Source organism: Trachemys scripta, chromosome 7 (genome assembly GCF_013100865.1).
Source record: "Trachemys scripta elegans isolate TJP31775 chromosome 7, CAS_Tse_1.0, whole genome shotgun sequence".
In the NCBI taxonomy this organism is placed as follows: Eukaryota; Metazoa; Chordata; order Testudines; family Emydidae; genus Trachemys; species Trachemys scripta.
Window position 1 is genome coordinate 89,630,907 of NC_048304.1, and position 27,550 is coordinate 89,658,456.

A 27,550-nucleotide genomic window follows, 5' to 3' on the forward strand; every position below is an offset into this window, starting at 1 on the left:
CTTAATGGAATGGTTTGAAAAAATGACACCATCACATTTCAATTTAAGGTCACATAAATTGTAATTTTATTAACCATTCTTATGCATTAAGTGCTGATGCTGCACACTACTTATATTTCAATTTCTGCTGCATGAAGGCACAGCCTTACAAAAGAAAATAGCTTATTTTGTGCTTCTTTTACAATATTTAGTCCTTATTCTGCCAGTGACTGGCTGTGAGAACTTGAGCACTTAACTTTACCTCATCTCTCTGTGTCTTTCTTTTCCAATCTGTAAAATGGCAATAATGTTCCTATTTGTAAAGTGCTTAAAGATGCACTGATGAAGTATTATATGAGAGCTTCTAAATAAGAGCTGCTGTTTGTTTTGCTACTAGTTATGATTTGTCTGATGCAATTATATTGTCAGGATCCCAACAAGGGCAATGGGGACCCAGATCAGAGCAAGGGCAAATCTGAGGCTAGTAGTGGAGGAGTTTGTAGTCAGGTTTCAGGCTCTGGTTCAGGAGGCGAAGTCCAACTCAATCCAAGGTTGAAGCCAGGAGTTCAGGAGCAGGGAAAATAAATGTACATGGCTCCTACAGAAGAGCCACACTGTTGCCTGGACACTTTCTGGAATGCCTCTTAGATTTATATAGGGTGTGAAGCCAATCAGGAGCCACAAGGCTGCTGCCTGTCAGCCACTTTGAGGTGGGACTTTCCGTGGGTCTGTGTCCACATGGTTCACAAACTGGTCACAGCTTTTGCTGGTTGACGGTATGGAACTGTAAGCAGCCTGGCAGTTCTGCAGGACTGGTTCTAGACTTGTGGGGTCTTACATTTTTCTGGGAAGGCATTTTGGATTCCTTTATCAAGTGTCTGCTTCCTTGAGTTTTTATGTCTGTGGATGAGCTGATTTTTGTGCCAAAAACGCCTTCTTCCTTCATTTTGTGTAGTTTGGGTAGGATGGTGTGGAGGTAGGTGTGACGGGTTGGATCACAGAAACCCCCCTGGGAGCTGCCACCCGATGTGCAAAGACTACCCCTGCTTCTGTTTTCCCTGCCAGCTCAGGACTCCAGCACCCTATCTTGCTGAGCCAGACACTCCCGTCTGGCTCCAGACACAGATCCAGGGTCAGAATCTCCTGTCCCAAAGCTGCAAGTTTACCTGAAAACAGCTCGCAGTAGTGTGCTTGTCTTTAGCACTCAGATGCCCAACTCCCAATGGGGTCTAAACCCAAATAAATCCGTTTTACCCTGCATAAAACGTATGCAGGGCAAACTCATAAATTGTTCGCCCTCTATAACACTGATAGAGAGATATGCACAGTTGTTTGCTCCCCCAGGTATTAATACATACTCTGAGTAAATTACTAAATAAAAAGTGATTTTATTAAATACAGACAGTAGGATTTAAGTGGTTCAAAGTAGTAACAGACAGAACAAAGTAAGTCACCAAGCAAAATAAAATAAAATGCGCAAATCTATGCCTAATCAAACTAAATACAGATAATCTCACCCTCAGAAATGCTTCAGTAAGTTTTTCTCAGACTGGACATCTTCCAGGCCTGGGCACAATCCTTTCCCCTGGTACAGCTCTTGTTGCAGCTCAGGTGGTAGCTAGGGGATTCTTCATGATGGCTCCTCTCTCTCTCTGTTCTCTTCCCCCCTTTATATATCTTTTGCATAAGGCGGGAACTCTTTGTCTCTCTGGGTTTCCACCCCCCCTCACTGGAAAAGCACCAGGTTAAAGATGGATTCCAGTTCAGGTGACATGATCACATGTCACTGCAAGACTTCATTACTCACTTGCCAGCACACACATATACAGGAAGACTCATGGGTAAATACAGCCATCTGCAGACAATGGGAGTCATCAAGATTCCAAACCATCATTAATGGTCCACACTTTACACAATTACAATAGGCCCTCAGAGTTACATTTTATATTTCTAGTTTTAGATACAAGAGTGGTACATTTATACAAATCAGATGATCACACTCAGTAGATTATAAGCTTTGGAATGATACCTTACAAGAGACCTTTTGCATGAGGCATATCCCAGTTACTTACATTCACTTATTACCGTATTTTCTCTAAAACTATCTCAGTTACATTATATTGACTTATTATTAAGTTTTTATAAAACCATATAGACTGCACAACGTCACAGTAGGTCATCGGTGTTTTAGTTCAGGAATGGAAGTTTGTATGTGAGAACCACATTGCAGAGTCATAAACTTTCAACTCTGAAGATGTGAGTTAAGATTTGTCCGCCTTTGTCTGACTTGTCCTCAGCTGTCCCTCCACGAACGCAAGTCGATTCCACACCATTTGTTTTGTTGCAAGCACATTCTTTACATTTCTGGCCAAAGAGTTTTGTCATGGGATCAGCCCAGCTCATTTTTGGTTTGCTCGGTGGTCACTTGTGGTCTCTAGGTATTTAGTCACTGATGCAGGTTGTCCACCTATTGCAGTGGTGGGCAACCAGCGGCCCGTCAGGGTAATCTGCTGGCAGGCTGCCAGACAGTTTGTTTACATTTGCATTTGCGGTTCACCATTCCCGGTCAATGGGAGCTGCAGGAAGTGCCGCAGGCCACGCGGACATGCTGGCTGCCGCATCCTGCAGCTCCCATTGGCCAGGAATGCAAACCGCAGTCACTGGGAGCCGTGGGTAGCCATGCAAAATTAAACAAACTGTCTGGTGGCCCAGCAGCAGATTACCCTGACAGGCTGCAGGTTGCCCACCACTGACCTATTCTCTTGCCTACGAACGACATGACCCACATATCTCTGCTTTGCATCGTACATCGCCTGCACTATATCGGTCACCTCTGTGCCTTCTGATCTCCTCATTTGTTATGTGATCACGGAGCAATATCTTACACATTTGCCTTTCCATTGCTATCTGGGTGACTCTCTCGGTGCCAGAGAGTTCAGATTTAATTGTGGCCATATATGAAATCACTATGTTGGTTTTAACCTAGTGCTTGGTTAATATTTATCCACACTGTAAATTGCTACGTGGTTTTGAATAATTTAACTTGATTGTCAGTTTATCTTCTGCTCTACTCAGAGCAAAGAAATTAGCATCATACACCTTCCCTGGCCAGCCCACAGTGATATCAGTGAAGCATCTTTGGTGATCCATACCTGCTTGCGTAAGCATAGAAAAATAGCCTGTTCTGTTGATGTACTCTGTGGTAAGGTAGGCTGGTGCCAAAACAGGGATATGTGTGCTGTTTATCACCCCACCACAGTTTTGGAACTCCATAGATGCACTTCCATCCACTGTGTCCTGCATGCTGCACTCCTGGGAGAATTCTGCGCATTTGCAGAATTCTTGTCCCCTGCAGATTTCTTTGCTTCCCTGCAGAAAAATGACTTTCTGATTGGGAAGCAAAGAGAAGCCACAAGAGCTGTCATGTGACCCTCCCCTGAAGTATGTTTTGTGTGTCCAAGGCAGCAAGCAAAGAGGTAAATCACTGTGGGACAGAAGGCAGAACTGGGGAAGACCCGGCTGGTGGCTCCTACCACGTGCCAGGCTGGACTGGGGAGAACAGGATTTCCTCTTCCCCTGCACGGCATCTGGCGCCGGGTCAGACCTACCCCCAGACTTCTCCCCTGGCTTCAGGAAGCTCTGCAGACACCCACACCCACTCTTCCTGTGCCCATCACTCCTCAGCTGCAGGGGGAAGGATCCCTGTACAGGGAGCTACTCCCCCATCTGCCCAACCCCCGTGCATCCAGACCCCCTCATATCCAGACTGTCCTGCCAAGCCTCATCCCCCTGCTCTCAGAACCTCCCCAATAAGCCCCACTCCCCCAGCTCCTGGACCACCCTGATGAACCACCCATACCCAGATCCCCACCCTATCTAGCCCCAACCAGTTGCACCTGGATCCCCACCCCACTGAGCACCACTTCCCCAGTATCTGGACCCACTATTTAGCCCTACACGCCCAGACTCCCCTACACCCCCAGAGCTCTATCCCCTATTCTGAGACCCAACCACCTTCACCTGGACCTCCCTGCAGAGTCCCATTACGATTGCACCCAGAACCCTCCAACAAGCCCCTCTGTACCCAGATCCCACACTGAGCTGCCTTCACCCAAATTGCCCCACACAGAATCCTCTTAACCCACACCTGGATCCCCCCCACACTAAGCCCCTCCACACTTGGATCCTGTCTTACTGAGCCTACCTGGTGCACCTGGCATGGAGGGTCAGGGCCCTGGGGTGTTTCTGGGGCAGGCCCCATCATTGCACTGTGTCAGGGTTGGGTGCAGCCTCACCACTGAGTCCATGTCCTCGGGGGTGGGGAAGCTGAACAGTGATGTCCCACCTCTGTGCAGCCAGTGGCCTGTGCTCCTCAGTGCCATGCTGGAGCATCCACATTTATTTGACAAATACAATTTGCAGAATTTTGCAGAATTTTAAAATATTGTGCACAGAATTTTAATTTTTTTGGCACAGAATGCCCTCAAGTAATACTGCCAAGAGTTACAGTGATGTGTGGCAGGAGACAATTAATGACGTTACATGTTTGCATGATAACAGTCCCTACTATGGATTTTCCAGCTCCAAAATTATTTCCCACTGGCCAGTAACAATCTGGCATTGCAGACTTCCAGAATGTGATCACCATTTGCTTTTCCACTGCCAATGCAGCTCTCATTAGGGTGTTCCTGAGCTGAAGGGCTGGTGTGAACTCAGCACATAGATCCAGGAATGTGGCCTTTCACATCCAAAAGTTCTGCAGCCACCGCTCATCACTCCATTCTGAGACAATCCCACCAGTCAGTGCCCATTTCTTCGGGCCAGAAGCAGCGCTCCACCATCTGCAGTTGCTCAATGAACACCAAAAGCCTTGAATCGTTTTTTGCTATGTCTCTTTGCAAACTGTCTTCGAAGAAATTGTCATGTCCTCATTGTTGTAACACTTCCTGTGTGTCTGCAAATACAGGAGCAGGGCCGGCTCCAGGCACCAGCTGAGCAAGCAGGTGCTTGGGGTGGCCAAGGGGAGGGGGCGACACGTCAGGCTCTTCAGCGGCAATTCGGCGGAGGGTCCCTGTCCCTCTCGGAGGCAAGAACCTGCCGCCAAATTGCCGCCGAAGAAGAAAGCGGCGCGGTGGAGCTGCTGTCGATCGCAATAGCGGATTTTTTTTTTCGCCACTTGGGGCGGCAAAAACCCTGGAGCCGGTCCTGTACAGGAGAATCATTCATCCAGTATTTGCAACGACCATGAGCGTAGTGCAAAGCTGTATGGATTCCAGGCTTCTGTCAGAGATGGTGGGCACCAAAAAATGCCACGCAGATTTGTGGGATTTTCAAAAAATGGCACAAAATTATGGTATATGTATAGCAGTATGGGATGGAGAAAGTTGCATGCTGGAAACTTGAGTCCACACTCCAAAAGATCCCTGGGAAAGTCATTTCTATTTTTCACAATATGTAGCAAAAATTTCCCCAAAGACATTGTGCTGGATGGCACATTGAGTTATCTACCTGTAGTGCACCGCACCTTGCATTGACATACAGGCAGTCAAGTATGCACATGCCCAAGTGATGTACAAACTTTGGCAGCTGTATGCCAACGTATCTTGTGCCAACCAAAGTTTGTAGTGTGGGCCAGAGAAACAAAAGTCATTCCAGCCAACCCTTCACCCCGGAACTGTCTGCTTCTAAGATTCCTCCACGAGCATTGTTCACCTCTGATTCTTTCTGTGTAGACAGCCATTCCCAAGTCCCTTATATTCAGATTGAAATTAGCCATCCTCATCTGTTGTAATGAATCCACAGGAATGAAGGGTTCCAATATCAACTCCTCATGATCCTGAAATCCTTACTGGGACCATATCCTTACTTACTACATTTAATTTAACATAGCATGGCATGCATAGCATATGTTAAATTAAATCACCCTTTTTTCTATACAGTTTACTTCCTAAAACAATTATTCCTTTCTGTACCTCTTTGAATAAATATTCACCTAACCCACACCTCAATGTGACATGAACGGAAAGTCCAAGAAAGCAACAGCACAGAACTTTCTAACTCAAGCTTCAAATTAAAGCTCCTCTAACTCCCTTCCCCAAATATATATGTTAAAGCTGGATGAGTTTTCTCTTTTCTAGTCGCCTTATAGGAAAAATGTACATGGCACTGGACTGTGCTTTCAATAAGTGGCTTTAGTTGTTATCAAACTCCTCAACCTCACATCAGTGTTTAATCACCCGAAAAAGCCATTTAGTGCTCCACCATTAACATTATCCTTTAGTAAGTAATTAGCTACTTTGGGGCTTGCAGAGCATTAATTATGAAAAATAGGTAGTTATACCAGATCAACAACTTGAATGTAATTAGCTTAAGTTTTGTTTAGTTTAAAAAAAAAATAGAAGTAGACCATGTTTTTTTGTGCTGGTAGTGCACAGCACTTTTCCAGTCTAACCAAAATAAAATGTTGGTATACCGTGATACGTACATAAGTAAATTTGTAACAACATCTTATTGTTTTAATACATATCATTGCAAAAAGGTATTAAAGAGGTATTATTCTTATCTTTCCTGTCTACTCTGTGTCTTACTGGTTCTTTTTAATGGCTAATTCTACAAATGTTGAGTTTGCCTTCCTTCTCCATTGATAACTTGCCATATTATTTTGTGTCTTTTGTGTCTTATCACATTAACATTATCTATTTGTGATATTTTGTACTAGTAAATTTGTTTATCTTTTGCTGTGTGTGCCAACTGATGGACAGACTGCTATAAGGGTGAAGCACCAAAACTCTGTCAATGTGATCAAACAACAATGTTTACGTCTATTTTGTTTCTATGCCGTATGCAAGACAAATGTATTCTTCTGATTGGGCTTCTCCACAAATATAATTAGGCTTAGAAGAATTAGATTTTTATTGGTAAATGTTGATTTCACCATACACACGCCAACTGACAAATATTTCCATTGGTAATAACTAAAATTTAAATATAGGCAAAGTAAGAAAAAATGCTGTTTGAGAATTTATTAGAGTTTCATTTAAGGATATTTATTTTCTGTATTTTGGCATCTGATGTTGACAATATGAGTTTTAATGGTTATAAAGCTTTAACTTTTTGAAACATAATGGCTGCTGTCATTAAATAATTGTTTGACTCCTTCCCCCATAATGTGGATTTAAATAGTTTTAAACAAAATGCTTAAAAATAATGATTTGATGAAATTATTTTTAAAAATAAAGGGGGAAAAAAAAGATTACCAAGACTAACTATAATGTCCTGCCTACAAGGTACTGAGCCCCTTCTGTACCTCCTGTTTGACTTAATTAGGAGCTGATGGTTCTCACCACTTCTCCAGAGTCGTTTCAGCATCTTGCATTATGGAGCTATGGTTTCTAAGTTTCTGAAATAACAATTTATTGAAACACATTTTTATTTTTGTTAGTTCTTTCTCATACTTCCAAAGGATAATTTTCTCCCCAGAGCCTAATGACTCTGTTAAATATTTGTATAGATGGCATTTGTAGGCAAAGGCTTGGGGTGTCCAAAACAACAGAAGATCTGGTATAAATAACAAGATTTAGCTAGCTGCAGTTCACAGATTTTAATGCTTTATATCTGTGCAGGGGGGAAATTGCGTAGAGTTACTGAAGAATTATTGTAATGCATGTTGTTTTTGGTGGTATTCAAAGCCCCACGATTCAGACCAATTTACAGAAAAAATTGCAAAACATTTTGCACGGTTGGATATTTTGTCTCGTCTCCATATTTCCAATATGTTTACAGATTTATTATTTTTTTGCATATTTATTTTCTTTTCACAAATATATTGTCATAGTAGCAATGGAAATGCTAAGATTATAATCAAAATAGTTGTGTTTGCTACATTCTACGTATGCAAGTGTTATTCTAAAAAGTGGCCTTTTTTTTTTTTTTTGGAAAGAACAATTTTCAGTTGTTTTCACACAAGGAATTACTCCTCTGGTTACATATTTATATGTAAGCAATACATTAAACATAAATTTAAATGGTCCTGATTTTCCTCTCATTAAAGAAGTATAAAGGAGCTCCATTGAAATCCTGGAAATTACACTTGTGCAAAACAAGTGTGAATGAGAGGAGAAACCATTTCAATTACTTTAACAACACATTTATATTAACATAAAATATATGGATCACTGAACATCAAACATAGTTGAAAAACTGGAACATTTAGCTCCAACAAAAATCCCTAGTTATGCACAACCTCTCTAAAGTCAATGTGAAATTAAGCAATTATTGCTGTTTAAAGACAAATTCCAAAGTCTCAATTCTACTTATTAGTTTGGGGCACCGTCGTGAGAGCACTGGTATTTTACAAAGGTCCTGAATCCCATTGCACTAAAGTTATTCACCCTAGATAGTTTCCTGCCTCACCACATAAATCCTCTAACCTCAGACCATGCAGATGAGTTAACAGAACTAATACATAAACATAAAACAGATTTTCAGACACTTCTGCAGCAGCTAGAGATGATTTTCAACTAAGGGCCTGATTTACCATTGCATTACCCCAGTTGTATACTGAAGTAACTCCATCTTCTTCAGTTAAATCACATCACTGTAGAACTGGAATAATACAATCACGAAACACACCCAAAGATTTTAGAGAAGAATTTAAATGATCCTTGGAAGCTTTGCTACAAGTTCTGAATTTTACTGCAGGATGATTGATGTCATTCCTGAACCTAAAAGGGGGAACATCTTAAAGATATATACTACTGCTAAACAGTTAATTTCAGTAAAGGATTTTAGATATATATTACATTTATACTTCCTGTTGAGGAATAAGGAAAAACTATAAACCAGAGTGTCCTTGTGATGTTTCTGATTCTCACCAAAAACAGGAAGTAGCGGGAATTTCATAAATACCATGCAAAGTTATGGTGCTATATAAACATTTAATAATAAAAATCCCTGGGGATGTTCAGCTATCTGACAGGCATACACCAGTGCAATGCCAGAATTTCAAATGATCAGACCTAAATGGAATTATTTCTTCTACTGTAAATCAAATTTATATGGCAAGTGTACTGAAAATGAATTAATAATTATTTAACAGTGCCAGCTATTTTATCATGCAAACTTCAGTATATAGTCTGAGTGGCTTTGCTTATTCAAATCAAACTGTGCTTTTCTAGAAACGTGCCTGCAAAGTAGAAACTACTTACTAAAATATAAAGCTAGTCCTTCCCAGAAAGCATGAAATGATTATTCCATTTTATGATTCTGACCATTTCATACAGTACTGTACTTACAAGAAGAGATTTTAGGTGAAGTTCTGGCCCTGTTGAAGTCAATGGAAGTTTTGGCATTGACTCAATGAGGAGAGGATTCCACATTTTGTATATACAGTAGTGACACCTGGGGACAACTGCTACAGGGGAGAGATTCACCTCTTGGAAAGAGCAGCAGCTGTACTGCTACCCCCTTTCCCGGGGGTTTCATCAGGAAAAGGCAGCTTTGAATTCCAGCGTAGGTTCCATATAAGACCTATCAGTGACAGTTAGCTGGAAGATGTGTGAAACAGTGCATCTCCCACCCAGCCCTGACTACTTTTGGGGCTATGATGGTTGGCTACAGACCTCTGGTGGCATGAGAGTTATGGGCTGCTAATGCTGCTGGGCCCCTGCTTCATACACATATACTGTTTTGCTGGCATATAGGAAACAAGGCCAGTACATGCATACTTCTTCTGGTGCTAATGGGAAACGAAACTTCATGTGCAAACGTTGGATGTTCTCTGTAAGGGCACTTCTGCCTTTGGAATTCACTCCCTTCCTTGGTCCATAATAGAACGAGTTTGTTCACTGAGCCCCTTTTTTCCCCTCTCTGGCTTGTGAGGAGTCGGAGGCTTGTGAAGTTGGATAATGTGGAGGGTGAGCAGGGACTCTGATGAGTTTGCGTTTCTTGGGAGTTTAGGTGGTTTTATATTTTTGCTAAGGTTGATGTACTGTGTTCTTGAAGCAGTGAGAGGAGTCTGTTTATTGTGAATGGTGCATCAAGCATACCCAGAGCTTTAGATGACACTCTTAATTTTTGTATAAATTGAAATAAATAAATATCATAGCAAATTTTCCTTAAAGGCTTCTATAAATGCACTTGGCTACTGGGTACTTGACTACTGACTATTGAGCTACTGTACTACTGCATAATAATGAGAAAATCATTTTTAAAGACAAGCATCAGTAAGATATGCAAGCAATAGTGATAACTCATTTCATATAAGGCACATTATATACTAAAGATAGTATAAATTGTTCTGCCAACATATATATTGGTTTCAAATACAGAAATTGATTGCTAAAATGAAAACAGGAATTACAAAGGAAATAAAACATTAGAAACTGCCTCTAAATAATTCTTAAATCGCTCATATGATTTTTGGCCAAATTCTGCTCTGTTACACTTCTCTAACCTCTTTGCGGTCAGTGGAAAGGCCGGATATGACTAAGATTAGAATAAAAACAATGAGGAGTCCTTGTGGCACCTTAGAGACTAACAAATTTATTTGGGCATAAGCTTTCGTGGGCTAGAACCCACTTCATCAGATGCATGGAGTGGAAAATACAGTAGCAGGTATATATATACATAGTACATGAAAAGATGGGAGTTGCCTTACCAAGTGGGGGGTCAGTCTAACAAGACAATTCAATTAACAGTAGAATACCAAGGGAGGAAAAATCACTTTGGTAGTGGTAATGAGGGTGGCCCATTCAAACAGTTGACAAGAAGGTGCGAGTAATAGTAGGAGGAAATTAGTATGGTAAAATTAGTTTTTGTAATGACCCATCCACTCCCACTCTTTATTCAGGCATAATTTGACGGTGTCCAGTTTGCAAATTAATTCCAGTTCAGCAGTTTCACGTTGGAGTCTGTTTTTGAAGTTTTATTGTGGAAGAATTGTCACTTTTATGTCTGTTATTGAGTGACCAGGGAAGTTGAAGTGTTCTCTTACTGGTTTTTGAATGTTATAATTCCTGATGTCAGATTTGTGTCCATTTATTCTTTTGTGTAGAGACTTCCCCCTACTGTTACTCACACCTTCTTGTCAACTGTTTGAAATATATATATATATATATATATATATACCTGCTACTGTATTTTCCACTCCATGCATCTGATGAAGTGGGTTCTAGCCCACGAAACCTTATGCCCAAATAAATTTGTTAGTCTCTAAGGTGCCACAAGGACTCCTTGTTGTTTTTGCTGATACAGACTAACACGGCTACCACTCTGAAACCTAAGATTAGAATGTGGTCCTCTGCAGTACTATGTAATGTATACTTTATTGCTGCTGTAAGCCACTCCACAGAACTGTGTAGGCAAATTTGAAGTGACTGGTGGTTTAGGCTAGTAAAACTTCTCATCTAACTAAAAGGTTAAAATGAGCTTGTTTGAAAGCTGAAGATCCTGGTTATTGTCTCAGTAGCTTCTCCAGATGTTAACAGTAGTCCATTAGGAAGTGTTCGTGATGGAAATATTGGTACTTTTCATGACCCCAGCACAATGTGGTGGTGTTCACCTCTTTTTAGTCTTGGCAAATAGTGCTTGCTAAATGAAGGAAAATATACAGTTGCTAACAAAAGTTTATAGATATTTGGCTGGAAATGAAAATCTACCATTGTATCTTCTTATTGCTGTGTACGTGACAGAAAAAAAGTAATAAGGTTATCCCATCATTGAGAGCCAAATCAAAATAATATCTTGGTTTTAATTAGGCATTTCTCAATGGGCACGGTATTCAAAAATTCCTAAGCTCCTACCTCTCCAGTAGAGTTGCTTATGAAAATCAGCCCCAAGTACACAGTCCTTGGTTCACAAAAGCAGTTACGCATGTTTTTAAGTTGATTCACATTCAGGACAGCACTTAATTGATTGTGCTTAACTTCAAGTCTGTCCTCAAGTCCCATTGATTCCTGTGGGACTTAAATGCATACTTAAAGTTAAGCTTGTGTTATATCCTGTCTTGAATAGGAATGCTTGTGGCACCTTAGAGACTAACAAGGTGCCACAAGTACTCCTGTTCTTTTTGAGGATACAGACTAACACGGCTGCTACCCTGAAACTTGAATAGGAATGCTTCCCTGAACTGGTGCCATATTATGAAAACTGCAGCACAATACAGTCCGTTGTCAGTGCAAAAAGGTAGGAGACAGACTTACCAACTTTAGTAAAACAGAAAAAAAAATCATATCAAGCAGGTGAAGTAAACAGGATACATAACATTTGAGGAATTGTAGAAGAACTTGAGAAACATAATATTGTTCATACTAGTTCAAAAACTTAACGTGGACTAGAAGAGTAACCTGAAAGAAAATATGACATGCTGAAACACAAGATGATCAAAGGTGATCAGAGTTTGGTGAAGACAACTTGAGAAAGAGTGAAAAGTTCTGGAACAAAGTTTTATGTTTCAAAACCTGGTTTGAAACATAAATGAACATGCTCTACTCTGAAGGAAATCTTCATACATAAGTGTTAACTTCAGTGAGACTTAATCACTTCCTTAAAGCTAATCACCTCCTTTATGCTTAAGAGCCCAATCTAAAGTCCACTAACATTAATGAGATATCTTCTTTAGCTTTATCTGCTTTGCTTTGTTGAACAGAGGCCATAGGCCTGAGGTACTTGAGTGACCATTCCTCACCACCATGTCCCTTCAAGACAGTTGCGGTTGACTGGGTTTCTTCCCGAGTTTCTGTATGAATTGGTTAAGGGAACTCTCTTCATATTTCTGGCATTCTGCCTGTGTAACTTCCCCTGAGTATGGCCACCCATGTCTTTTCAAGACTTACTGCAAGGCTATACTATGTTTGTCATTATATCTCTTTCTTTTTCCATTGCCTCCTCCTTTCTGTATTTTCTTTCCCCCGCCCCCTCTGCTGCTGTCTGATTGCTTACTTCTGGTTCCAAATGAAGTGTGTGGTTAACCAGTCGGTTCATAACTCTGGTGTTCGTAATTCTGAGGTTCTACCGTAATTAAATGTTGCATTGCGTGGGCTTAATTGTGGGTTTGCCAGAAGCTTTCAGTAATGGGCACCACATAGTTCTCAGCAGAAGAGCAAGGATGAGATTGTGAGTCACAGTCTCATCCCTGGCTCCCCCATTGCCCAAGAGGGAAGAAATTTGTGTCAGCCCTAAACTTTATGGAGCTTCCTCATCCTCACAAGCTCCACCCACTGCCCACCAGAAAGCATAGTAGGGGAAGTAGCAAGTGCCCAAATGCTGTTCTCCCCACCCTGTCCTGTGACCTACAATAAAAGTAGGCCATGGAGGAAAGAAAGAGAGGCCTATGTACAATTATGCCCTAAAAAAGGTGGTCTTCATTATTATTTATGAAGACTCATTAAATGGTCGAATAAGGTCCTTTGAAAGAAACTGACATTCCATTTGGTTTCTACCCACTTAAGCACATTTTAATGGAAGCTGCTTATTTAAGTATTCCCTTTTTAAAGAATTTTCATTTCTGAGCTGGCAGTTAGGGGGACATGGAGAGTGAACCTTATATTCTCAACTAAAGGGATTCCCATTGTGTTTTATTTAGCAACAGCTGATTGCAGATCCAAAATATTCTGTATAATAAAGTGTTAAGACACATCATCCTTTGGTTTGAGGATGTCGGGAAATATTAATTTTACAAAATCTCAAAAGCATAATAAAAAACAAAAAACAAAGCCCTCTTTCTTTAGAAGAAGGCTCCTGAGGAGCATTGCTGGAGATGTGTCAAACTGCCATTTGGAAGTCAGGATAGCCCTGAATAGTAGGGGGTTATCAGACAATTGCATGCAACAGAGATGGCAAGCCACCAGCTCTGTTGATGTGCAAATACCCTGAACTGACAGATGTATAAAACAAAATCATTGCAGGAAATTAAACGCATGCAGGGGTTTTTTAAATTTTTTTTTAATTAAAAGTGTTTTTTAGACTTGAGAATTTGGCACATAAATGACTTTTTGGTGAAAGCAACTCTTCCCTCCCTTCCCCACCCCTTTCCCTCCCCTTTTGTGGCATTATATATATTTTGGTGTTAGTGGAAGGAAGATCACTAGGATTTGAATATACATTTTCCTGTTTATTTCATGTATGATAAAAAGATAGCAAGTTGCAAAAGAAATTGTAAATCCCCAATGCACATTTACTAGCTCAGTTGTTGTTCAGTCTTGTTGTTTTATAGTGAGGCCTCAATGATTTCCCATTTGATATAGTTGACCGGAAACTTTCATATCAACAGATAATCTCACAGTACACTGTCCTAAAGTAGTAGGGGAAAAACTCTAGAAATATGTTTACAAGCTCTTTTTTAAAAATTTTATTTCATCCTTTAAAAACCATGAGTGTATAATATTTCAGAAGCTATTCCTACTTAGGTTAACGAACAATATTTTCAGCAAATCAGACCCAGAAGAGTAAAGCACAACTTTGTAGATTTTTAAAATACACTGGGACAAGTACTTTTTCTTTGCAAAAAAAAAAAAAAAAAAAAGGAAGACTCTTGCAGAACTGCATTTGATATAGACTTCCCCTGTATACAGCTCTGAAAATGTAGGCCATAGCAAAAGACATCTCAACAATACAATTCATTTAACAGTCTAGCTAAATCAATAGAATCCTTAATGATTATGTTGTATTTTATTTACAGGAATTCCTCCCTTTTGAATTATTTATTAGATTATTGACACCAGATTTTACTGCCTTTTATTGTAGGTACTTTCAAAAATAATCAGTGTTCTTTGGTAATAAGTCAGGTAATATAAAGCCTGAAGTTGAAATACTGTGGTGACAGTCATGGTATAAAAACTAAGATTTATAAACTTTCTTTTAAAATAATGCGTAATCGTGTTTCAGTAAGCTAAAAAATTAAGATTACTGGAAATTATTTGCTTTTGTGTAGTGTTGGGGAGGGAAGTCTAACACTGATTTTTATCACACGGCACCTTTAATCAGACTTCACAAGAGTATGTTCTAGTGGACTGAGGGGCAAACGCCAAATGGTTTTGGTGTGCAGGGCCAGCTCCAGGCACCAGACGAGAAAGCATGTGCCTGGGGCGGCACATTGTAAGGGGCGGCATTCCGGCCAATCTTGGGGCGGCACATTCCGCCGCCCTGCCATGGTTCTTTTTTTTTTTTTTCCCCACTTTGGCAGCCTGGTCCGCAGCTCTGGAGCCCCCGGCCAGCTCCCTGCGCTCCGCCAGTCCCAGCCCAGCTCTACAGGGGCACGGACCCCGGATCGGGGGGGCAGGAACTAATGATCCCCGCCGCTCATCGTGCCACCGGGCTCCCCGGGACGCGCCACTCCCCGCCGCCTGCACCGGCCTCCACCTCCCGCGCCACTCTGAGCCTGGCCCAGTGGAGCCGCCTTTAAAGGAGTGGCTGAGCCAGTACCTCCTGCAGCCCCCGGGGGCTCCGCCTGCCAAGCCAGGAAAGGCACCCCAAGGCCGGAGGGGGGAGCCCCTCTTGTCCAGCTGCAAGCGGGCTGCAGTGCCCTTCCCCCCATGCGAGTCTCCACATGCTCCCTGCGGCTGCCGCACTTTTTTTTTTTTTTGCTTGGGGCAACAAAAAAGCTAGAGCCAGCCCTGTTGGTGTGTGCAAGTCGAATAGCATAATTGTACTTGTTGGCTAAAATAGCACTTTTACAAAGGAGCTTTTGTAAGGTTATTATATTATATTATATTTATTTATTATATTATTACTGAAGTGTCATCTTGAGTCACTGTTGTTTGTATTAATATATGTAGTGAGAAATGTGCTGCTTAATTTTTGTTATTTACATTTTCCTTAAAAAATGTATAAATGTTATAGCAAAAGATGCTAGAGCAAATTATCTTTGGTTAGCAACAGTCAGAACACATAAGAGTTCATGGTATTTTACATCTTAGCAGTAAAGTAAAAACATGTTTACAGTCATGAACTGTATCACTGGTTTGCTGGGGTGGGGAGGAAAAAGGGAATATATATTTATGGCCAGACTCCATTCCCCACTATGACTGCTTTGCATCCATCTAGTAATGGAAAGCAGCTGTAACTAGCAGACCAAGGACACCCCCTTTACCACCCTTACCTCTTCCAAGTTGCCATGGGGCTGCCATCCTGCCTCCCAATCACTAGCACAGGGGATATAGGTATAAGAGGAAAGAGAGTTATGGCTTTTGTGCTACCTTAAGCCTTGGATCTGTAGATATTGAAACAGCCCCTTAGAATGCCAGGAGTAAATTGGGGAAACTCTGGGGCTGCTGTAATTTATAACAGGGACTAATCCAATCCCCAGTTGCTACAGGATCCAGGAGCTGCAAAGGTGGCTGGCCTTATAACTATCTTTAACCCCCACCTCACTCAGTTGTGCTGAGGACAGTTTAGATGCAGATCTAATACTTTGAATTCTAATTATTTACTTCCCCAGTTTGAGGGAGGGGAAAGAGGAGATTATTTTACCTATCTAAATATTATACATTTATGTTGCTGAAGTTCTGTTGGAGGCAGACATAAAGGGTGTCTTGGGGTCACCCTTGTTAAAATATGTATTAACATCTCTGGAAATACAGTTAGGTTTTCAGACTTGTCTTCTTCTGGTATTCCCCTAACTCAAATATTTCTATCCTGCACTAGTCTTTATCCTCCCCTCAGTTGACCACCAGCTGTCTGAGTACCTTATTGACCATTAGTGTATTTTAGTTAGTAACTGTCTTACCTTTTTCAATCTTTTTTTTTTAAACTGATTTTCAGTTTTAATGCCCTTTCTCTCCAGTACTTCCGTTCTCCTCATCCCCACTCCAACATGATTGTCCTGGTTTACTTACCATTGTGTTTAGCATTTTCTCTTTTCTTTCCAGCAATGCCAATATTAGTTTTTTAGAGAGTTGTTTGTAGAAAAGACTCCTTTAATCCTTGTAAACATGACTTCATGACTTTAAGGGATGGGGACAACAGATCATGCTAGAGCTAAGATGACAGCTGGATTAGCAATAGAGATGGCTTCAAGAAATCCATGGATCAGTCCTCATTTTGTTATGTGGGAATAGTTCCAGGGGTAGCTACTATACATTCTGCTAAATGAGGGTGTATGAACTTTCTCCTGTACTGCACTCTCAGCATATTTTTTACCCTTTGCACAGGGGAACTATGGGAAATACATGTCCTTTCCTGCTCCTTTCATATTCTGTCGAATGCAAGCAATGTGAAACAAAACAAGAAACAGAATATAAAGTGGAGCTATGATAAGGAGAAAACCTTGTTCCTTTATTGTGCTTTGACTTTACTTCTGTTGTGTAATTTTTGTGAAGAATCCTGTAACTTGCTTTGCCCAATTTATTCACACATCGCTATTAAATAAGTCAATATGAAAAACCTTTGTAGAAGGATTATGCACCTTAGGAATTTTTCTGGTGATAGACTCCTTCACAACCAGAGCTTAACTGCCTCAAGTTTACCTTTCTCAAATCTATGACAATCCTCATTAACAAGCTACCGAATCAATCACATACCTCAGTGAGAACCTGTTTGAGTTTCCCCAGGCACATGGCTTCATGTAGATTTGTCATGCAGCATGCTAACCTTCACTTATGCTATATGGCAGTCTGTCTGAAATTGGTGTATATACCAAATGGACACCTATCAAGTCAGTGCTAGTTCCCCTCAATATCCTTCCCTTCGTAAATTGGTGGAAAGATCCCAGTCATGTCTGCAAGGTTGGTTTGTTCTTCCCACCAAACTCCTTGTGACTGATGCATCCCTTGTATGATGGGGAGCTTCTTTCAACTGCCATCAAGTTCAGTGCTGATGGTCCCAGAAGGAAAAGAGGTTGCACATAAGCCTCTTAGCACTTAGGGCAGTTCATTGACAGACTGCCTGAGCAGACAGTTCCCCATGGACCATGAGTTGACTATCAGAAAGTCCGTAGTATGAAGCATCTCCCAGGAATGAGGTCAATCATCAGTAGACCTCTTTACAAAGATGAGAACAAGAAATTACCCAAATTCTGCTTGGTTTTTTATCAGATACATTCTTCATTTTACTGATGATATGCATCCATTCTGCTGATATGCACCCAGATGATATGCACCCATCCTGCTGATGACAATGCTTTTGAAAGAGATCAGGCAGGAGCTCCAATGTTGCTAATTCAGTTTTGGTACTTGGGTCTGATGAGCCTATCAACATACCCTCCAAAACACTTGTCTCTTCTTTTCAACTTGATCTCCCAGGAAGATGGAGCATCCTGCATCTGAATCCATCTTTCTTCCACCTCACATTCTGGATGGATGACAGATATGGAGAGATCATGTCCTTTAGATCTTCAAAACATTTTGATTGATTGAACAGGAAAGATTCCACCAGGCTTACATATGCTGCCAGAGTTACACAATTTTCTCCCACCGTATGGGAGAATTCCTAAAGGGCTTTGCATTTGTTTTCCCCCAAGTTGGGGAGACTTACCCTCTCTCGACCCTCAATGTGACCCTATAGAGTTTGATGGGATCCCCATCTGAGCCTTTGGTAACTTACTCATTGCTACATTTATCCATAAAATCAGCATTTCTGTAGCAATTACATCAGCCAGAAATTTGGGAAAATAAGGCTCTTATGGCAGACCTTCCATATTCAATTTTTCATAAGGATAAGGTCACACATAGGCTCCATTCCAAATTATTACCTAAGGTAGTTACTGGTTTTCATTTGAACCAAAGATACTTATCTGCTTTCTGTCAAACCACATACCAATGAGGGGGAGGCTACATTACATATATTTTGTGTCCTTAGAGAACTAGCTAATTATTTACTTTAGAATTTACATTTTGAGTATCTCAAGACTCTTCATAGTATATGCAGACATGTTGATAGGGCCAGGCCATTTCAATGCAGAGACTATCAAAGTAGATGTCAGTCTGTATTAGACTCTGTTATAAATTAGCCAATTTATATCCCGCAGCTCAGATTAGGATTTATTTTATTAGGGCTCAGGCAGCATGGGCAGCTTCCTTGAGAAGCTGGCCAAAAGATTCTAATCTTGGGTGCATGCACACCACAAGTGGAATACAGCTGGACAACACATCTTTAAGAACCACTGTTTATTGTAAGGTAAGTAATTTCATAACCAGCTCTTTCACCTCCTTCCCCACAGGCCCTGGTGAAGGGGCATGTTGGGGCAGTTAGGGTGTGTGTCTGGAGTATGCTTCACTCCAGCTATCCCTACCTGGCTCATGGTGCCTTGAAGCCATGGTTCCTTAAAAGCTTCTGCATGCTCAGCCCTTTTGAAAATCAGGCCAATTTATATTATGTGCCTAAATTTGGAGTCGGAAGTGTAAGTTAAGCATCTAGTCTTTGAAGATCTTGGCCCAGATCTTCAGTGTTAGAAATGAAGACTATGCTCAGCTCCCATGTTTAAACAAAAATCAGATGCAGGTTGAATTCCGCATATTGACATTTTTCACCAGAAATAATAATAATAATTTAAAAAACAATGCTTTTTCTTTTACAACGTCATTGGTGCTTTTTAGTGCTTATAAATGCTAAGGACAAATAGTATTAACTATATCAAGTTATAATGTAGGGAGAGATTGACGTTTTACTATACACCACTGTCAATACAGACAAAGAAACTGTGAAAATAATAAATTGCTGTAAAGAGTCAGTTTCTTCTGATACTGAAAAAGAACTTTATTAGAATAAAAAAACAGTATTATCACTAAAGCTTCTCTCTCTCTCTCTCTCTCCATTTCACATGTAGAGTTTCTGCCTAGAACTTCTGCCAACTACTTCCTTCCTTGATTTATGCCACAAATTTAAAGAAAAGTACATATACTCTCACACCCATTGTTCCAATCCTGGATCTTTCTTGAGTACACACTGTCAATTCTGCTGAAACTCCATAGTGATTTTTATGTGGATATCAATTATTTTTTATTTTAACCTAAACCCCAAACTGGAAGCTTGGTGTCTAATATGTAAAATGAGCAGGCAGTTTTGGTTGTTGAAAAGTGTGGGGCAGAGGGATAACCCTTTTTCTTATCTGTCCATAAATCGCCAAAATATCTTGCTGCCAAGTGGGAGAGGACATTTTATTCAGCACAAACACGTGAGATTTACTAGGAAAAGTTCTTGTGTAAAATTAGTCTTTGTGGAAAGGCAGTTTTAGGACAAAGTCCCTCTGCCTTACTATTGACTTTATATGCATATTCGTTTGGTGCTGATTCAAATACCTTAGAAAAATAAATATATAAATATGGTTTCCTTTTCATTTCCCATAGCAGTTGATGTTCTGTATCATCCTTAAACAGGATTTCTCTTTCTGACATTTCTATCTTAAGTCTCTGATTTTCAGTCACTAAGGACACATGAGAACATACAGAAGATGACAAAAATTTTCAGAGAATGCTGAACTTGTCATGTATTATCTGAAAACAATAGAGATGTTTTAAAGCAACATTGTTGTGGTTGACAGATCCAGATATGATTTTCCCAACTAAAAAAAATATCTTCTCTTACGTGTGTAGCTTACCTTAAATATTCCATAAATATGTCCAAAAGATTATTAGGCCTCTGAAACAAAGCCAGTCTTCCAGTGAAAGGGGAGAATCCTTCCCCTGTGCTGCAAAGGAGCAGTTGGTGGGTTTGTGTGGAGCAAAACACAGTATAGGGAGTGTCTTTTCCTCCCCACTCTCTAACCGACACAAGCAGCGGAGTAAGATCTATGCCTACCGCTCCACTGAGCACTAGTAAAAGAGGATGAGCTACCATGCCAGCCAGCGTGCTATGTTTTAGAAGCCAGCTGGATATGTATTACTCAAGGCCTATGCTGCTAGTTCTCTTTAACCCTTAGCATTTTACATTCCGATATACTTGTTTGCAGCATTCCGCACTGCCCGCAATCTCAAAGGTGGGTATTTTTCTGGACTAGAGTATTGGCTCTTTTAAGAGTCTGGACCGGGGAGAAGGGGATGCACCTGAGCTGGTGCATGGGCTAGTGCCATTCAGTTAAGCTGCTGACTCCTCTCATCCTCCCTGGTCCAGAATGTCTGTCATCACAAAAAAAAGTGATATATATTCAACTAACAATCAAATATGTCACTTAGGTTAGTTTTACAAGAAGTTTGGGGGTTAACGTTTGCTCTCTGAGAGACTATCGGTAAATATAACAATCACATAGGGTCACCAAAAAGAATGGTTAAAATCTGTACTACTTAAAGGGCTGGGCAAAATCTCAGACTGTCTCAATTTGTAGCATAAGGAATCCACCTACAGGAGTCAGTAACAACTATATATAGCACCGTATTGTAAAGTATCTACTGAAGGAATAAGTTTATTCATTCAAGAATCTGGACTCACTTTGTTTCAGGGTCTGCTCTGACCCATCTCCTGATGGTCTTTGAAAGAAACAAAATTATAAATTATTTTACGGGTATCTGCAAAGACAAAAACTTCTGAACTAAGACCACTGTGGAATTCTGTTCTGAATTTCATGCAACTACAATGCAATCCAGGTATAATCCAAATTAGTAGTAGGTGTTCCTAAAAATATAAGAGATTTACTTTCGAGGCTTGAAATTAGACAAAGGTTTCTAACCATCAGAGGGGTGAAATTTTGGAACAGCCTTCCGAGGGAAACAGTGGGGGCGAAAGACCTCTCTGGCTTTAAGATTAAGCTTGATAAGTTTATGGAGGGAATGGTTTGATGGGATAATGTGATTTTAGTCAATTTATCAACAGCGTGCCATCGCTGGTAAATAGTATCAATGGTCAATGAGGGTCTGGCTGGAGAATCTTACCTGCATGCTCGGGATTCTACTGATCGCCATATTTGGGGTCAGGAAGGAATTTTCCTCCAGGGTAGATTGGCAGAGGCCCTGGAGGTTTTTCGCCTTCCTCCGCAGCATGGGGCGGGGGTCGCTAGCTGGAGGATTCTCTGCGACTTGAAGTCCTTAAATCACAGGATTTGGGGACTTCAACAGCTGAGTCAAGGGAAAGGGGGTGGGTCAGCTTTTGTGGCCTGCATCATGCGGGAGGTCAGACTAGATGATCATACTGATCCCTTCTGACCTTAAAGTCTATGAGTCTATGAGTCTAAATGCTTATTCAAACTAATTAAGGATGTAATTTTGCAAGGATGCACTTTCTAAACTAATGAGGTTTGCTGTACTGCCTGCATCTAGAGCCAGATACACTGGGAAAGCAGTTTTATTGACACTTTGGCACTCCTGCTTCTGGTATTGGCTGAAACGTGAAAGTGCAGATGCATGTGGAAATGTAAAATAAGGTTGAAAGCTGAACTTTCACCTGCCAAATTAAAAGAGATCAGGCTGGGTTTGGTTTGGGAGATTGTTTGGGTTTGGTTTTATTTTATCTGAAATGGTTTGCTCATCTCTCATCTATGTCTCTGGTAAGTTTCAGTGAGGAAGCAGGAGTGGGGGACACCTGAAATGTCTATGCTTCTGTGTCAAAGATAGTCTTTTGAATATACAGTGGATCCAGTTCTCTTCTGCTCTATGTCCCCTTTGTTGCAATTCAGTGCAAAGGGGGTCATTAAAGATGTAGAAATGGCTATTGGACAATATCCCCACAGAGGTGCTGCCATGGAGCTATTCTAACTTACACCAAAGGACAGACCAGGTCTAAAGCTCCCTTCTACAGTTCCTAGGGGAAGCACGGGAACAGGGTAGCAGAGGATAAGGCTTCGTATATTCACCACAACAATTAAAGAAATATGGACAGGAAATGGTTACTGTTCATGACCAGATCCATAAATAACATCGCTCAGAATTAAATAACTGGGACATGACTCCAGATAGCAACAAAAGAACCTCAGTAGGTTCAGATAAGCACAAAAACAACTTTTTCCTCAGATTTCCAGTACAGTGGTAATGTGATATTCCTAGGGTTGTAGTTGAGAGACCAGCATGTAACAAATATGAGCAGATCTTGGAAAAATCATAACATCCATTCAAGTAGCATCACTAGTAATGAAAATGCAATCAGATTGATCTGTTTTTTTTTTAATTATTTAACCACTGATCTGTCTAATCAGATAGAAGGGGATTTGAATTGCAGTCCCAATATCAGAAAAAAGTTATTGAACAATGTCTGAGAGGCCCATTTGGCCATCCTGTATTTAAACCTTTATAAATGAAAGTAGTAGATTCTAATTTAATTGGAGAGCTCATGATGAAGGTTCCTGTCAAAGTATTGAAAAAGTTGCACTTTTCTTTCTTTAAAGAGATACTCTACCTGTAGTTTAGACCTTCTCATTCCCATTGGCATACGTAGTGTCATTCATATTCACTAATCAAGAGTCAAATACACAATGAATGCAGAAGCTTTGTTTGCATGCAGTGGGTGACTGTCTTAATCTCTTTGTGAAATAGGAGTTTACATTCACTTAATTCATGCTTCTTTGGTTTGCATTGTCCATGAATGTGATTGTTTGCCAGGAAACACTAAGAACATAAAGTAACCTGTGTAGGTTAAAGACAGTGAAAGAAAAGAAGTAACAGACAAAACCAGGAAAGGAAGAATTGCAAATTACTTCTTGCTGCAAAGTATTATTTAATAATTATTGCAGTTAGAACCCTTCAGGAGATGATTTTTAAAAATCACCAAAGTGAAGTACAAGTCCAGAACTGTTTTGGCATGAAAAATCTGTCCCTTCTCACATTTTTCCACTTAAAAGAAAATGTACTATTGGCATCAGAACTACCCTGCCAGCACAAAGGAAAATACGTGCAGTTTCAGATAAATCCTCCCCTTAGGGAGGTAATTTGCAGGTCTGTGTAAGTGTCCAAGAGCCTTGACTCCAAATCCCATAGAAAGGGCTTCCTCTTTGTTTTGCTTTGTGTGTGTCTCTCTCCCCAAACATGGCATCATACCTCTCCCAAGCCAATGACAGTACAGAAGCATTAACTTTTAAAAATACAATTTCTCCTTGACTTAAATAATTTGAGGTAATGTTAAAGCCATATAATTATAAGTAGATAATAATAATAATTAATAACAACCCTACCCAAACCTATGTTACTATTATGTTAAGATTACAAGTTTAAATCTAATGAATGTCAAATATGAAAATTAAAAGATGAAGACTTTCAAAAACAGGACCTCAAACTAGGTTCTTACATCCTGATTTAGGGCTGGTCTACACTAGCAGGGGGGATCGATCCAAGATACGCAACTTCAGCTACGCGAATAGTGTAGCTGAAGTCGAAGTATCTTGGATCGAATTACCTGGGGTCCACACAGCGCAGGATCGACGGCCGCGGCTCCCCCGTCGACTGTGCTACCGCTGCTCGCTCTGGTGGAGTTCCAGAGTCGACGGTGAGCGCATTCAGGGATCGATAAATCGCGTCTTAACGAAACGCGATATATCGATCCTAGATAAATCGATTGCTACCCGCCGATACGGCGGGTAGTGAAGACGTACCCTTAGCCTCTCAAATAAGTAGGCTGGTTTTCAAAACTTCTCAACACCCAGCGGCTCCCACTGAAGTCATTAAGAATGTAGAGGTTAAGGAACTTAACTGGAGGATCCTATTTTTTGAAAACTTTGGCCAAGATTTTTATAGAATCATTAACATTTCCACAATGCAAATGCTATATTTACTTGTACATCTAATAGCTAATACTTATGCATCTAATGGATTCATAGACTTTTCTGTGTTTGCATATTTAAACTTATTGATGAATCAGTGCAGGGTTGTTGATGTTGGGTGGGATGTAGGTGGGGTGTTTTTTTGTTTTGTTTTCTTTCTTACATTTTGAAAATGTCAGTTCCCTGTTCCATGTGTGATGGGTGGACTTGTAGCCTGACCCAAAGTTGGCTATATATAATTGTAACTTGAGGATTAACAGGTTCTTTCCCAAGATCAGGCCCAGTAAGATTATTGTAAAATTGCCATATAATTTGGGAACCCAATGTGCACAGGTGCAACACTCACACTATAGGAACTCTCTCTATATAAAAATATATGATTTAATAATTTAGCAAAGTTATGCACACATTTAAACTTAACAAAGCAGTTAGAGATAATACAGAAAGTACATTTGGACGTTCATACTTACACCCTTATCTTTCATACTTAACCATTATCTTTCTCATCACTGTCACCGTCCTCATTTTCCCTGGTGGCCATCATTCTTGCTCCTCCTACGGTCTACATCTTGACAATCTCTCTGCTGCCCCTGGGATGTTACTTTTATAGTAGGTTATGCTAAAGCTCCATGACCAATGCATATTCAATAGAGGTCCTTATTTGTATTTGCTTCCCTTAAGGTGTCCGTTTTCTATAGGTTAATATATGTATGATGTTACCCTATTAGCATACACTTCAATTTGCTGTCATGGCAGCTTTGCGGTCAGAGGTCTTGCCCAGAACTTTCCGGATGCTGGTGTCAACTATGTTCTGTGCTGGGGTCAGCTGTGTTCTGTGGGTGGCTGATGTCAGTATTCTGGACCAAATTCCCCCTCTTGCATGGTACTTTCAGTTCCCTATAACGTACAAGTTACTTAAGTTTATCTATACCAAAGGTTATAGGCGTCAAGCCTCACACTATCTACTAAAGCCAAATCTTACAGGATAAAAGCCTGTAGGTTCCTTGCATTACTACTAAATATAATAAAGCAAAATAACAAAGCAATGAATATAATACAGGTAAGTTGGCCCACTGGGCTACAGACTCTCACCCCCCTTTGGGGAGACTAGTCCCACAGCCCCACCTCTTCCACATGAAGTCCTGAGCCCCACCCCTTCCAGCCAGAGCCCCCTGTGGCCAGAGAAGCCCCTGGCTGGCAGGAATCCCAAGCTGCTCCCCTGCCATCACCACCAAAGGAGCCCTAGGCCAGTCCCAGCCGGCCAACCAACTCAAGCCCCGTCTGGAGTAGCCCCAGCCAGCCCACCGATCAAGCCCCGGCCAGAACAGCCCCAGTCGCGCTGGCAGGCCCGGGACCACAGCATCCCTGGCCCAGTGTCCCATGGCAACGGCCTTCCCTGGCCTATTATACCCACCCCCATGACCTTTTCCTAACATAGGAGGCAAAATTTAGATGAAATTAGAAGAGCTATATTTAAGATTTGTTTAGCCATTATTTTCCTGGAATTTTGCAACATGGTTATATCCCCAGGACATGCATATGATCTCCATTGTTACTTGGATTTTTTCCAGCATGATTGATACCAGGAGTCCTCATCTGGTGTGGGGGACAGATGGTCACAAGTTCATGACCTGCCCTTCCCTTATTGCTAAATAGGAGGGTAGTTCCAGCAGGGATCCTACTATGGAAGTTGAGAACCACTGGTATAGACAGTCTTAAACCTGAACTAAAATTTGTATGGAGCACATAATAGCTGGTGCCTAAATCTGTACTTGGGTTAGTTTTAATTTAGACTCTCTGATTGTTTTGGTACTTACACCTGTATATGCGATCAGATCAACTTCACTAGATGAATCCAGCATCTTTCCCCCATGTTTGGGGCAGGAACCATCTTTTTATTCTGTTCTAGATGTTGACGGTTATACAAATAATAAATAGTAATAATCAAAAATGGAGTGTGGATGGACTCCTATAATCTGCGATTGCTGTGTGACGCTTCAAAACTCTTTCTATATATACATACACGTGTGCGCACACACACATACACAGCAATACAAAGATTCCAGAATGAGTCTTTCGGGGCAAGATAGAGCAAGGCCTTAATTTTTGTCAAACTTGGCATCACTTTGAAGTATTTAGAAAAATGTGATTTGTTTGTGTAAATTAGTCTTCCATTTTACATTGTCAGACGAAGTAAGATGCCCAGCTGAAAAAGGTCAGCAAATTTGAAGGCACCCATTTCTATCCCCATAATCCAATGTAAGGAATTCTGATCTATTTTAATTGAACAATTTGCAAAATTCAGCCCCCACAGCCTCAAAGATGGGGAGGGGTTTGTCTGGTCAAGCAGCAAGAAAGAGGGTGTGGCTCTTTTAAGGGTTCCCCCCTCCTTTTGGTGGGGGGGGGGAAGGGAGTTAGGCATCACCTGATCTAGGGACTGGCTAGAAAGGCTCTTGAAAGCCATTGGGCCCCAGGTAGACCAGCAGGGAGAGTTTATATATCTATTTATGCCCTGACCTGCCAGTAGAGCTCTGTATCGCATTTGGCCCACAGGCAGATGGCCAGTTCCCCCTGGAAGTTCACAGCTGGGCCTCATCATTGGGCTATTCTGAGTTGATATGGATAAAGGGTTGTTATATCAGAAGCAAGGGAAGAGCCAATGTTTGGAGCTATAGGCCCAGAGGTGGGCAGCCAGTTCCCTAGAGGTTTGCAGCTGGGCCTTTGGTGCTGAGGCAAACCTGAGTTGTCTTGGCAAGAGGAGCATCCAAGAAATGGCCAGCTGAAATGATTACTGTACACCAGGGTGAAAATGATCTGGGATTTTGTATGGGGCAGGGGGACTTAATCATCAAGAACAGAGAGATTTAGGGCAGATCCAGGACCTTTTCTCTGGGCAGACTGCAAACTGGTTTGAAATATTACAGTGGACAGTGTGGTGAGATTCTGTCAGGCCTCTGTAGG

General features: G+C 41.0%; 1 protein-coding gene across 1 annotated transcript in view; it reads left to right on the plus strand.

The window, feature by feature from the left end:
• The window catches only part of PCDH15 (protocadherin related 15), a 698,694-nt gene that overhangs the window by 474,756 nt on the left and 196,388 nt on the right, over positions 1 to 27,550 (plus strand). The gene's annotated exons all lie outside the window — the stretch shown is intronic.